The sequence below is a fragment of the Eretmochelys imbricata genome, chromosome 8, assembly GCF_965152235.1.
Source record: "Eretmochelys imbricata isolate rEreImb1 chromosome 8, rEreImb1.hap1, whole genome shotgun sequence".
NCBI classification, from domain to species: Eukaryota; Metazoa; Chordata; order Testudines; family Cheloniidae; genus Eretmochelys; species Eretmochelys imbricata.
In genome coordinates, this window is record NC_135579.1 from 106,895,662 (window position 1) to 106,908,557 (window position 12,896).

Genomic DNA, 12,896 nt, shown 5'->3' on the forward strand with positions numbered 1-12,896 from the left:
AACAAAGTAAAAGGACAGTCTGCCATTAGAGCCCCCATCGCCCCAAACCTTCAAGCAGAAGGGACAGCCACCACAAAGGCCATCTTCATAGACAGATGTAGCCACGAGCACGTACCTAGTGGCTCAAAGGGCTGTTTCATAAGACAGTTAAGAACAAAGCTGAGATCCCAAAATAGGGGCTCTAATGTATGGGAAAAGTTGGATAAGTCCTTTCAGGAATCTCGCTGTGCTTGGACAAGTGAATACTGAGAAACCTTCTACTGGCACATAGAAAGCTGCTATTGCAGCTCAATGAACCTTCATGGAACTCATAGGAAGGCCTGCATTTTTCAATTCCGACAGGTAATCCAAGACTGTGGAAAGGGATGAGTGGATAGGAGAAAGGTGGCACCTGTTACACCAAAGATATCTTCTCCATTTCTGACGGTACGTATGTCTTGTAGTTTCCTTTCTGCTATTTAAAAGTACCTTTTGTACTTCCAATGAATGGGCGATCTCTAGTCCCAAGAACCACTAAGGAACCAAGCTTGCAGTTACAGAATGTCCAGACTGGGGTGAAGCATCTGACCCACACCCTGAGATACTAGCCGAGGTATGATCAGGAGCCATCATGGAGGGTGAGAGGTGAGTTTGATGAGGTAAGGAAACCAAACGTGTCTTGGCCAAGTTGGTGCAATCAAAATGACTTTGGCATGGTCCTGTGTGATCTTTAAAAGCAGTGGACTTGGAGGATATGCATAAAAAAATCTTTTGTTCATATAATGAGAAAAGCATCTCCTAGAGATTGGGGATTTTGTCACCTTCTGGAACAGAATTTCCTGCACTTTGTGTTGGCTGCTGTGGCAAAGAGGTTGATGTCTGGAAATTCCAGGCTAGGAATATTTTGTTGAGAACTGAAGAATCCAACTTCCACTTGTAATTTAGGGAGAAATGTCTGCTGAGGTCATCCACCATGGTGTTTTGTGTAGCTGGGAGGTCAGAAGCCAAGATGATTAGCTTTGCACCAGTTCCAAAGCTTTGTTGCTTGGTGCAGAGGAAGGGGACTGCACCCTGCCCTGACAATTGATATAATACATGCATGCTGTGTTGTCTGTCATGATCTCGATGGTCTTGTTTTTGAGTAGGGGAAAAAAGTGGAGGCAAGCATTTCTGATTGCTCTTAATTCCAACAGATTGATGTGAAAGTGCTGTTCCTGTTGTGACCATGTGTCCTGGTCTGTGTGAGGACCCAAGTGTGCTCCCCATCCCAAGGGGGAAGTGTTTGACATTATCGTGACCATAGGGGGATTCTGGTTGAACAGGAAACCTTGGAAGGATTCATCCACCAGGTGAGTGACTGTGGGACCCGGCTGGGTACTGATACCTGCTTGTTCAGACTGTGTTTGCTGGGTACAAAAACTGTCCTAAACCCCTCTGGAGACATTGAAAATACAACCTGGCATTATGTGTCACAAAAACACATGTGCCCCAGCAGTTGCAGACATGCCCTTGTTGAAAAGTGAGGGCTGAGTCGCACTCTTTTTTAGCATAAGGAGCCTGTCGAGAGGGAGATAAGCTCTGCCCATCAGCAAATCCAAAAATGCCCCCATAAAGAGAATTCATTGTGTAGGGGGTCAAGATCCATTTCTCGAGATTTATCTGCAGGCCTAGACTTTGGAATAATAAAGTTGTTGTTTGAACGGCCGACCATTCCTCCTGACATGATCGATCCTGGAGCAGCCAGTTGCTGAGGTAGGGAAAGACTTCCATGATTTTGGAGAACGCCCTTGGAGAGGATGACAGGCAGAAGGTTGAATCTGGCACTGGTAATGATTGTGATTGAATGTGAAACAAAGAAATCTTTAGTGAGAAGGATGAATTGCTACGTGGACGTAAGCATCTTTGAGGTCAAGGGTCGCAAACCAGTCCCCTAGTTCCAGGAGGGAATTATGGCTGCTAGGGACACCAGCCTGAATTTCAGATGTTGGACATGCTTGTTCAATTGTCTGAGATCTAATATCAGCCTCCAACTCCTGTTTTTCTTGGGTATCAGAAAATATCTTGAACAGGATCCTTTTCCTGTGTTGAAGTGGGACTGGGTCAATGGCTCCTAGACTAAGGAGCAATGAGATTTCCTGTGTCCGCAATTGATCATCAGACAGGTCCCTGAAGAGGTTGGAAGGCTGGGATGGAGGTAAATGGATAGAATAAACAGAAGTAATGACCTCTGACACCTGTTTGTCTGACATTATAGTCTGGACCATGTTGATGGCTGGGCTGAAGCAGTCGAGGTAGCTACAAGTCTTTTTTGGGGGGTGGTGGGAAACCTTGACCTCTTAAGCCAATGGTTCTGGTGGCCCATAGTAGCCGGAAAATTGAGCAGGGCAGGATCTTTGTGCCAACTGAGACCTGATAAACTTTCTTTTATTTGCAGGTGCGTATATCCCTAAAGAGCCAAGTGTCGCTCTAGAGTCCTTTAGGGTATGAAGTGAGTTGTCCTTGGAATCTGGAAAAAGCTTCTGGCCATCGAAAAGTAAATCTTCCACCGTTGATTGTAGCTCCCGCAGAAACCCAACAACTGAAGCCAGGAAGCTTGCCTCATCACTACTCCAGTGGAAACGGACCTGGATGCAGTGTCTGCTGCATCAAGTAAAGACTGCTGTGAAATTTTTGCCAGGAGCTGACCCTCCTTTATTATGGCGCTGAGCTGTTCTAGATGTTCCCATGTAAATGGTCACTAAAAGCATTAAACTTCCCGTAGTTCAGGTGGTCATACGGTGCCTGGTGGTCAGCTCTCCTGAACTAAAATGTTGCTGACAAGTAGATCTTACGACCAAAAAGGTCCAGAATTTGAAATCGCACCATTTTAAATAGAAAGTTAGTCACTTATTAAGTACCGAGAAAGTGCTCAGCATTCTACAGAACACACAGACAGACGTGGTCCCTGATGGAGGAGCTCAAAATCCAGGGCTGCAGCTGACTCCATGCGGACAGAACCCAAATCAGAAACAAACAAAAGTGTCTCTTTGCTTTCCGTGCCCCCGTCCCTTCCCCAGCCTTCCATCTCATCTATTTCTGTAAATGGGGGATTCTTCTGAACCTGTTAGCAATTAGATGGTGGAGAGAAGGGACAAAATAGTGACTGGCCAATAGAGGAAATGTGATGCCCCAGTAGATTTTAGCTTTCCTATTTAATGGCAGATGGAGAGCCCCCCACTCTCTTTCCTGAATGATTTGTGCCTCTGACCACTTCTGAACTAGCTCTCCCAACTAGGGTTGCCAACTTTGTAATCTGTAAAAACTGGACACGCGAGCAGGAGTGCCAGAACTTCCTCCACCCCACCCCGCCTCTTCCCTGCAAGGCCCTTCCTCTTCCCCACCTCTTCTCACGAGGTCCTGCCGTTTCCACCCAAGGCCCTGCCCCTACCCCTGAGGCTTTGCCCCCATTTGCTTTTCTTTCTCCCACTCCCGTCCCCAGTTGCTTTTCCCCTCTCCTCTCTGCCTGGTTTGGGAGGGACTCGCCTGCAGAGCCGAGGTTGGGAGCTGCAGCTGCCCAATGCAGGTAGGAGGCGGCCCCGGCTGGGTAGAGGCTGGCATGGGTAATGACCTGGTGCCTCCATGCCTGCAGTAACTGGACTTTGGGTGTCCTGTCAGTAGGGCTGACTGGACACTGTCCGGTCCCATTTCAACCAGACTTTCTGGTTGAAAACTGGGCACCTTGCAACCCTACTCCCTACTCTGTTGTCTATGAGGGTCCCTGGACAGATGATTGGCACTGCAGAGGACAGCATGGGGATCAGGAAGAGGGGATCTCTTTTGACACTCAGTAGCTTGCCCAGCAGTGCTGATGGATTTATCAGTCCAGCACACACTGCAGAGAAGTACACTCACTCTCTTGCAGACTCAAAGCTTGTGTTTAACTTGAACCATTGCTATAACTAACTGGAAATACAGCTGAGTGGCCCCTTTCCCTGGCTCTCTATTTGCCTCCTATGACGACATATGGTGCAGGAAAAGGAAGCACAGCTGAGACTGGAATAATGGGGATGGCAGACCAGTCAGATCCCTCCCTTCCTTACGCTGCTTCTGCACCCCACCACACACATTGGCAGGAACCCAAGGATTGCATTACACCGCCCTCATGCGGTAACAAGGCCACAGCTCCTGCCAAGAAAACAGAGCTTAATGGTGGGACCCTTGTCCTGCAAGGGTCACGACTGGTGCCCTGAGGGGCTGCTTGCCCCCCACCCTCCCCCAGAGGTAACCATGGGCACCTCAGAGGTACTGCTTCCCCATCTACTCACCAAGCAGGGGTTTTACCCCCAGCACCCCGGGAAGGGTCGCTTGCCCGTCATGGACAAGGCTACGTCACAGCAAAGAGGAGCTTTGGGAAATGAAGCGCTAACTTTGCAGCTCCAAAGGTTAATCCCTTAAGTGCAGCAGGGCGGTCAGCACTCTGTGGAGGTGCTAATCCATGGCTAGGTGCCTGGCACATGCTGATAACATTCCTGCTCACAGCTCCTCCTGGCCAGGTCAGGCCTGGCCCGTGCATGATGGCCTTGGGAGACATTTTTATCTCCCTAACAAAAGTTCTGAAAATCTCAGCTGTTTCCATAACAGGACAAAACCAAGGGTCAGAAAGAAACTCCGGGATGCAGAGTCCACTTTTCACAGGACATTAAGTCACGTACAGCTCCTTGTGCCCCAGACCATCTGTACCAGCACAGAGAGAAACAAAATGCCACATGGTGGCATGAGCACTTCTGGCCCTGCTCATTTACAAGTGTGACATTTGAAATGCCCTTCTGGGCACCACACGCAGTGATCACGGATTCCAGTCAGTCAGTGCAGCCAACAGGAACACCAATTAAATTGTTCTGGATCCATCTTGATGGACAAAGTGTCATGGGCGCTGACATGGACCCCCTTTCCGCGTAGTGCACACATGGTACCACGGCAACAGCCATTGCGGGACTCGTGCTATCGCTCCATCAGTGATGGCTAGCTCTCCTCAGGGAGCATTGAGCTCACGCCACCCCAAGAGCAAATCCTCTTATTTGCCAGGTTTCTGGCCTGATAGGGACACTGCTACGCCTGCTTCCATGGTTTCAGCAGCCTGGTTCCCAATGGCATGTCCTCCAAGAAAGCAGAATATTCTGGTGGAGGATACGTTACATCATTTAAAAAACATCTAATCCCTCTGGGGCAGAATAACCAGAAAAGTCAAAATGCTTCTGCCCCCATCTGCCCTTGGGCCACACAACCTGGGCATTTGAGATGATGGGTGAAACCTGCAGGAGTTAATGCTGCCAGAGTCAATTTTCAGTCCCCTGGATGTTTCCCTACAGGTGGTTGGGGGATGAAGCTCCATAAAGTGCCTGTCCTCCACCTGGCCAGCCATGCCCTGCTGAAGTCTGCAGAACCTGGGCTGCAAGGAGCTCACAGGGGGCTTCTGGGGCCTCAGAAGGATTGTCAAAGACTCCAGTCTCTCCTCCCACAGCCCACAGATTGTTCACTGTACACTTTAGCATTTTGCCCCGTCTAATTGTATGTGCGCTAAGTGAGACAGCTCCCATCCCTTCCCTATCAGTAATTCATAATACAGCCTAATACATAAAGATGCAGACTCAACTCTGACCAATTTGGGATTTTCCACTCCCAGTATCACCTGGCAGGGTGAAAGAGGAGATGGCCTGGCCCTCAACTGACATGCTACCTACAGGAGAAGCAGGTCAGCAAGCGTACAAGCCTGCTGGAGCCCCAGAGCCAGCTCCTACCCCTCTGTGTGCCCAGCGCTGGGAGAGAGGCAGTGGAAAGAACAATTTAATAAACAACAAACCCACTATGCTGGCCTAGCGGGCACTTTGCTCCGTGACGGAGAGAACAGACAACAACAAGAAGGTTTTACGCTTCCGGCTGAAAGGACTTGAGAGTCGCCTTTAAAAGACAAGTCAACACTGGGGCTATGGGACGACTCTCCCCAGTTTAGTGGATGCTCAGAATGTAAGAGACGGAATTAACCACCATCACCCACATCGGTAGTTTGGTTCGTCCAAACCGGTGTAGATTTCATGCACACACATCCATGGGCCCATGCCAATAATATGTAAATATTCCTGGGAACATCACCACATAGACAAGGCAGCAGTGATTCCAGCAGACCCAGGGCAGATCACACAGGAGAATCCACTAATCGGGCTTGCCTCTCCAGTGCATTGTCAATACCCCAGTTTCCCCTGGACCTCACTGGGATCCCAACCAACCTTGCCTCCAACTTGTCCCCCAACGCACAGACAGCACAGCACTGGAAATGGTTTGCTTACTTCTTAGGAGTCTGGACTAACTGTGCTCCCCAGCCCTTGCTAACCCCCAGGAAGAATGCGGCAAATGGACTGTCGCAGCCTCAGGAACGTCTGCTCATCCCCAAAGAGGGGCCACTGTTCCCTGTCAGTCCAGCCTTGGACTCTCCCTCCCAGTGAGCTTATGTCCCACTCTAACCCCACGCTGCTTTCAAGGAATCTTCTGACACCCGTGCTGTGCATGCAACCTGAACACGCCTCTTCCTTGGACCTGCTGTCATCCTCCGGGCCCATCTGGCCCCAATTACATTAGCAAAGCAGAGGAAGTTCCTGAATTCACCCTTTATTAAATCCTGGAAAAAACGCTTTGAGATCAGCCTTGAGCCATTTACTTACCCTCCTCAACCTCACTGCAAAAGCCCGAACATTACCATGGTAACTGGCAGCATATTGTTACCATATGTGGAGTGCTAGAAGAGTCTGGACGTTTATTTAAGCATTTGCAAACAAAGATGAGTGGACTATTACTGCTCTTGATGAGGATTTCATGTCGGCCTTGGTTCCTGAGGAGTCTATGAGCCCTGATCCTCCTGAGCGAGGATACCTGATACGCATGAGCAGTGCAGGACACCAATCGGCCCCTGAGCAGACTCCCCAGTGGAGAGCCTGACCCTGCAGCGTGATACAGCTTTATTACAGCTCCTCAGGGCTTTCCTTTGCCCTCCCCTGCGTCCCCTCCTCACAACACAGAGCCCTCGCACGCTCACAGCGGTTCCAGGGCAGGTGTTTCTAGAGCACAGTTCCGGACTGAGCAGTTCTGGCCGCAGTAATGCAGCTGTAGGGTTCTATTTCCCAGCAGTCTCACTGGTGAAATTATCTGGATTATGCTCATTGATGACCCTGCTTTATAGGGGCCAAATTCCCTCGCAGGAATGCTCCCGGTCTGGGAGAATGAGTCACAATACCAATCCCTGCACGGTCCCATTTCCTTCTCCCATTTAAACTCTCCAGTGACATGGGCTATGTCAAACCTGTAGCTACAGGGTCCTACTCCCCTCCTCCTCCCCTCTGTAACTGCTCCGTTTCTGGGCTGCTGCAAAAGTCAGCCATGTTCCTTTGGAGTGCAGGCAGCCTGGGCACCCCTGGAAGTTCACTGATGGAAGAGTTTGCATGACGTTAAACATCATATTTGCACCCATGGGACCTTCTTCCCTTCCCTTCAGACAAGCTCTGATGGAATCACTGCATCATGATGTTCCAGTTCCTACCTGCCCCCACCTACCCCGGCTCCCCATTCTCCTGCACCTGCAGGGCTCTTGCTGCCCCAGGCAGGCCTGCTGATGCAGCGAACTATCAGCTACACTATCCGACAGCGGGCACCCACAGAGCCTGCTTCTCAGAAAGACTCATAAACTAGTTTTCTTCTAAATGCCCAAATGGACTTTCATGAAGTGAAACATCAGGTTCCAATTAAGCCCTCTTGGTTTCCCAATCTGATGTGTGTTAAACAACCTATCAAAACCTCATAAACTTCAGTTCACAGCATTCTCATTTCCGGATACTCGCTGTTCCTCTCAGAGCAAATGAAATATCTTGTGTATTAAGATACCATGCTTAAAAATAAAACCAAGTCCAGAGAAAATAAAGGTCTGGTGGTTTCTGTCCCTCCTCAGGGCCTGTCAGACACCTCCTTCCCAGGATAGCCACTAGAGTAACCAGCATAGCCACTAGAGTAACCAGCAAGAGTCAGGATTCCTACTGGAGGGAATGGATGGTGTAGGGAACTCTACTTGCTAGAGCAGAAATTCGGTGCATCCAGAACTGCGTGTGAGCGCGCTTGCTGCAGAACGCCACCAGAGGCATACAAACCTCTGCACAAGATCAATCCTACTAGACTGAATCTGTCTGCAGCTCTTTAATGGGGCACATTGGCTGGTTCTGAAGGGTTTCCTATCTCTGGGCATCCACCTATCAGCACTTGGACAAAAATCTAGCACTGAACTCCCAATGATTCCAAACAGTTCACTCTTCATTCACAGCATGACAAGCAATGCTGTTCGTCAGTCAGATCAAATGCACAAACGTGCTCCGGGCTGGCTCATTTAGGAGCAAGCAGGTCGGCTAACCGAGCACCAGTCAGTGGCACCAGCTCCCTAGCTCACCAAGTGCCAGGTGCAGGACTCAGTGTCGTAAGACGAATGCAGAGACAGTGCCTTTGTGAGAGGCGAGGGAGATTCAATTCCAGGAGCTGTCTGAGGCATGCCGTTCTGAGGCAAGTCTGAGATTTTTAACTGGTTTTGTTATTCTCTCTCTCTCTTTGCACTTAGTTATTAATGAATAATGGTCGACGTGTGCCGGCACAGGGAGAGGAAATATAAAACCATCACCCGAAAGCACACAGCTAGGGAACCCAGAGTGCCGGCTGTGGTCTCCCTCCCAACCAATCTGTGAGCACGGAACTGCCCTACTGCTCACTAAATGACAGCAAGCCTGGGGAGCTGGTCTGTTACAGACATGATGCTCCACCGAACACTGAGCTCTGGTGGGCAGAGTGCATGGTTGGGAATGATGTTCCCAATCTGTAGGCAGCATCGTCCCTACTTCTCATACCCCACATACATGTAGCTCTGGAGAAGACTCTCCTTTAGAGCCCTCACTGGGAATACAGTGTTCACTCCTGGTCTCCCCAGGACAGAGCAGCAACAGAGGAGATCCAAAGAACCGCAAGGAGAGTAATTAGGAGCATAGGAAAACTCCTCTACAGGGAGAGACTGAAAAGACTGGCACTCGTTATCTTAGATAGGAGACACATAAGAGGGAACATGATAAAGCCAAAGTAGACAAACAACGTGTTGTTTAAACGAGGTAGACTGGGAGCTTCTAGTCACCTTCTCTCATAACACAAGAACCAGGAAGCAGTCTATGAAACCGAACGGCAGCAAATTCAAAATGGATAAAAGGAGCTGTGATCCCCCGCCCCTCCCAGTCTTGTTTAAATGGAGAGTTAAAGCACAGCAAGTCAGTGTGTGAGTCTACATCACACTAGCTTGCAGTGCACTATCTCACCATGTGGACCTGGCTACAGTGCACTAGAAGTTCCCTAGCGCACTTCAGTGGTGGTACATCAAAGTGCACCACTGAACTTTTAGCTCACTGTAGCAGGGTCCACGCGATGAGTTAGAGCATGGTAAGCTAGTGTGCTGTTGGTTTACACTCTGGCCTACCGTGCACTAACTCTCTATGTAGACAAGCCCTACATAATGCGCATTTGGCTTGTGGAACTCGTTACCACTGGATATGATTAGAGACAAGCTCAGCAGGATAAAAATAAAGATTAGATATTTATATGGGCAACAAGAATAGACAGAGAGATAATCGTAAATATTAAAATAATAAGAGTTTTGGAAGAGATTTGGACCCTTCTTCAGGGCTCAAGGCACCGTCTATAGGGGTTAGGAGGGAAGTCTCCTAGGCGGCAGGTTATCCTGTAACAGTCTATGGAAGGCTACTTATAAATAGGGCTGGGAGCACTGCCCATTATTAAGGGTGCCCAACACTTGCCATTATAAGACCCTGTTTTCAGTTGCTTATAATTTTGCCAAGCTTTAACAATCCGGACTGAAATTTTCCATGCTGGGTGACTGCCTCAGGCTGACTTTGGGGTGGGGGTGGGGAGAAACTTTGCCAAAACGGTTGGATGGTTTCTGAGAATGAGGCTAAGGAAAAATATGTTAAAAGAAAAGGCGTACTTGTGGCATCCGATGAAATGAGCTGTAGCTCACGAAAGCTTATGCTCAAATAAATTTGTTAGTCTCTAAGGTGCCACAAGTCCTCCTGTTCTTTTTGCGGATACAGACTAACAAGGCTTCTACTCTGAAACCAGAAAATATGTTGTTTCCCCACATGAAAAAATTCTGATGCTGTTTTCTTTGAAAAATCTCGAGCCCTGCCAAGTGTTGAAGAAGGAACTTGACCAGTGGTGGGCAACCTGCGGCCCATCAGGGTAATCCGCTGGCGGGCCACGAAACAGTTTGTTTACACTGACTGTTGACAGGTACGGCCGCCTGCAGCTCCCAGTGGCCGGGAACGGCAAACCACGGCCACTGGGAGCTGCAGGCGACCATGTGTGCTGACGGTCAATGTAAACAGACTGTTTCGTGGCCCGCCAGCAGATTACCCTGACGGGCCGCAGGTTGCCCACCACTGAACTTGACATTTTGTCAACTCTGTGAAAATCTGTCCAAATTCGGGCAATGTATAAGCCTTTGAAACATTGCTCAAGAGAGGCTCAGATTTTAGCAGCTAAATTCCCGGAAGAGCCTGTCCACAGAAGCTCCAGTCCAGAGCTGAGCAGGGCTTTCCCTGCAATTGCAGGTCTATGCTGCTATGGACTAGGGCAGGGCCAGTCTCAGGCACCTGACTGAGAGCAGGGAGCCAGTCTCTTCTGTACTTTCAGTGCCTCTCTCGTTGGACCCAGGCAGCGACCTGATTTGAATGCCGGGGCCAGACTGGGTGGGAGGGGGGGTGGGGGGGGTTGGAGATGGAACAAGGAGCTGGGGGGAGGCAGAAACTGGAGCTGGTGGCTGGGAGCCAGTAGGTGGGAATGGGGAGCATTGGGGGGAGGAGGAAGGAGGTAAAGTGGGAGAGACAACGGATCTCATGAGAAGCCAGGATACAGGGGAAGAACTGGGACTGGCTGGGCAAAGACACTGAGCCTGGGAAGGAAAGCTGAGACCGGGAGCCAGTGGGTACTGGGAACATGGGCAGGGTTGGGGGTGGTGACTGGAGGCCAGGCTGGGGCAGAAAGATAGGCTGGTTGAGGACCTGGAAATCCAGAGGGACAGGGGGAACTGGGACCGGCTAGACAAGGAGACTGGGACGGAACTTAGCTGTGTGTAGGGGGAACTGGGGTGTGAGCCTGGATTGTCAGGACTGCTAACCAGTGCTGAAGATCCTCAGCTGAAGACGAGCATATGGTGTCACTGCCATGGTTGGTGCCAGTAAACCCAGAAAAAAGAGAATCTGTTGGGGTGGACATTGGAGACGGAGATATATAGAGATTTTTATTTTTACGTCTCTCCCCTCTAGGAGAAAGGCTCTTGCCACAGTATGGTCACTATATGGCCCCATAAAGAGGATTCTCTGAGTCGAGTTTAAGAATGACTTTTCCCAATTTATTTGTAATCCCAGAATGGCAAATGGAAAATATCTGCTTTACATGTAATATGATGGCAGTGGTCATGATGGAGGACTTCAACTATCCAGACAACTGTTGGGAAAATAATACAGCAAGTCACTGATTACACAACACATTTTTGGACTGCGTTGTCGACAACCTTTTATTGCAGAAGGTGGAACAAGCAACTAGGGGAGAGGCCGTTCTACATCCAATTCTGACAAACAGAGAGGAACTGGTCAAGAATTTGAAAGTAGAAGGCAGCTTGAGTAAAAGTGATGATGAAATGATAGAGTTCATGATTCTAAGGGATGGTAGGAAGGAAAACAGTGAATAAAGACAATAGACTTCAAGAAGGCAGACTTTAGCAAGCTCAAAGAATTGGTACATAAGATCGTGTGGGAAGCAAGTCTGCGGGGAAAAAAAGAGTTCAGGAAAATTTACAGCTTTTTAAAGGCACAGGAGCAAACTATCCCAATGTGTAGGAAGGAAGGAAATGTGGGAAGACACCACCCTGGCTTAACCAGATCTTCAACAAACCGAAACTCAAAAAAAAAAAGTCACATAAAAAGTGGCAACTAGTTCAAATTACAAAGGATGACTAATAAAAAAAACAACACAAGAATTAGGGACAAAATTAGAAAGGCCAAGGTACAAAACAAGATTAAACCAGCCAGGGTAACAAGAAACCATTTTACAAGAACACGAGAAGCAAGAAGATGACCAAGGACAGGGTAGGCCTGTTACTTACGAGGAGGGAAAGACAGCAACAAAATACAAAGCAATGGCCAAAGTGTTAAATGCCTTTTTGATTTCAGTTTTCACCAGAAAGGTTAGCAGTGATCAGATGACTAACATAGTGAATATCAGTGTAAATGGGGTATGATATAAGGCTAAAATAGGGAAAGAACAAGTTAAGAATTACTTAGACAAGTTAGATGTCCTCAGGTTAGCAGGACCTGACGAAAAACATCATAGAATACTTAAGGAACTGGCTGAAGAAATCTCTGAGTCATTAGTAGGGCCCAACCAAATTCACGGTCCGTTCTGGTCAATTTCACGGTCATAGTATTTAAAAAATCATAACTTTTATGATTTCAGACATTTAAATCTGAAATTTCCCAGTGTTGTGACTATAGGAGTCTTGACCCAATTCTGAAGGCGGCAGCAGCAGAGACGTATGGGTGGCACGGTATGGGATTGCCACCCTTACATCTGTGCTGCTGGCAGGGTGCTGCCTTCAGAGCTGGGTGCTAGGCAAGCAGCCGCTGCTCTCCAGCCTCCCAGCTCTGAGGGCAGCGCAGAAGTAAGGGTGGCAATACCGCGACCCCACTACAATAACCTTGTGACACCCTCACTCAACCCTCTTGTGGGTCAGGACCCCCAATTTGAGAAACACGGTCTCTCCCATGACATCAATATGGTATAGGGTAAAAGTACAC

At 48.8% G+C, this 12,896-nt stretch overlaps 1 protein-coding gene across 1 annotated transcript in view; it reads right to left on the reverse strand.

Moving 5' to 3' along the window:
* Positions 1-12,896, reverse strand: part of ST3GAL3 (ST3 beta-galactoside alpha-2,3-sialyltransferase 3) — a 355,813-nt gene that overhangs the window by 31,228 nt on the left and 311,689 nt on the right. The window lies entirely within an intron of this gene.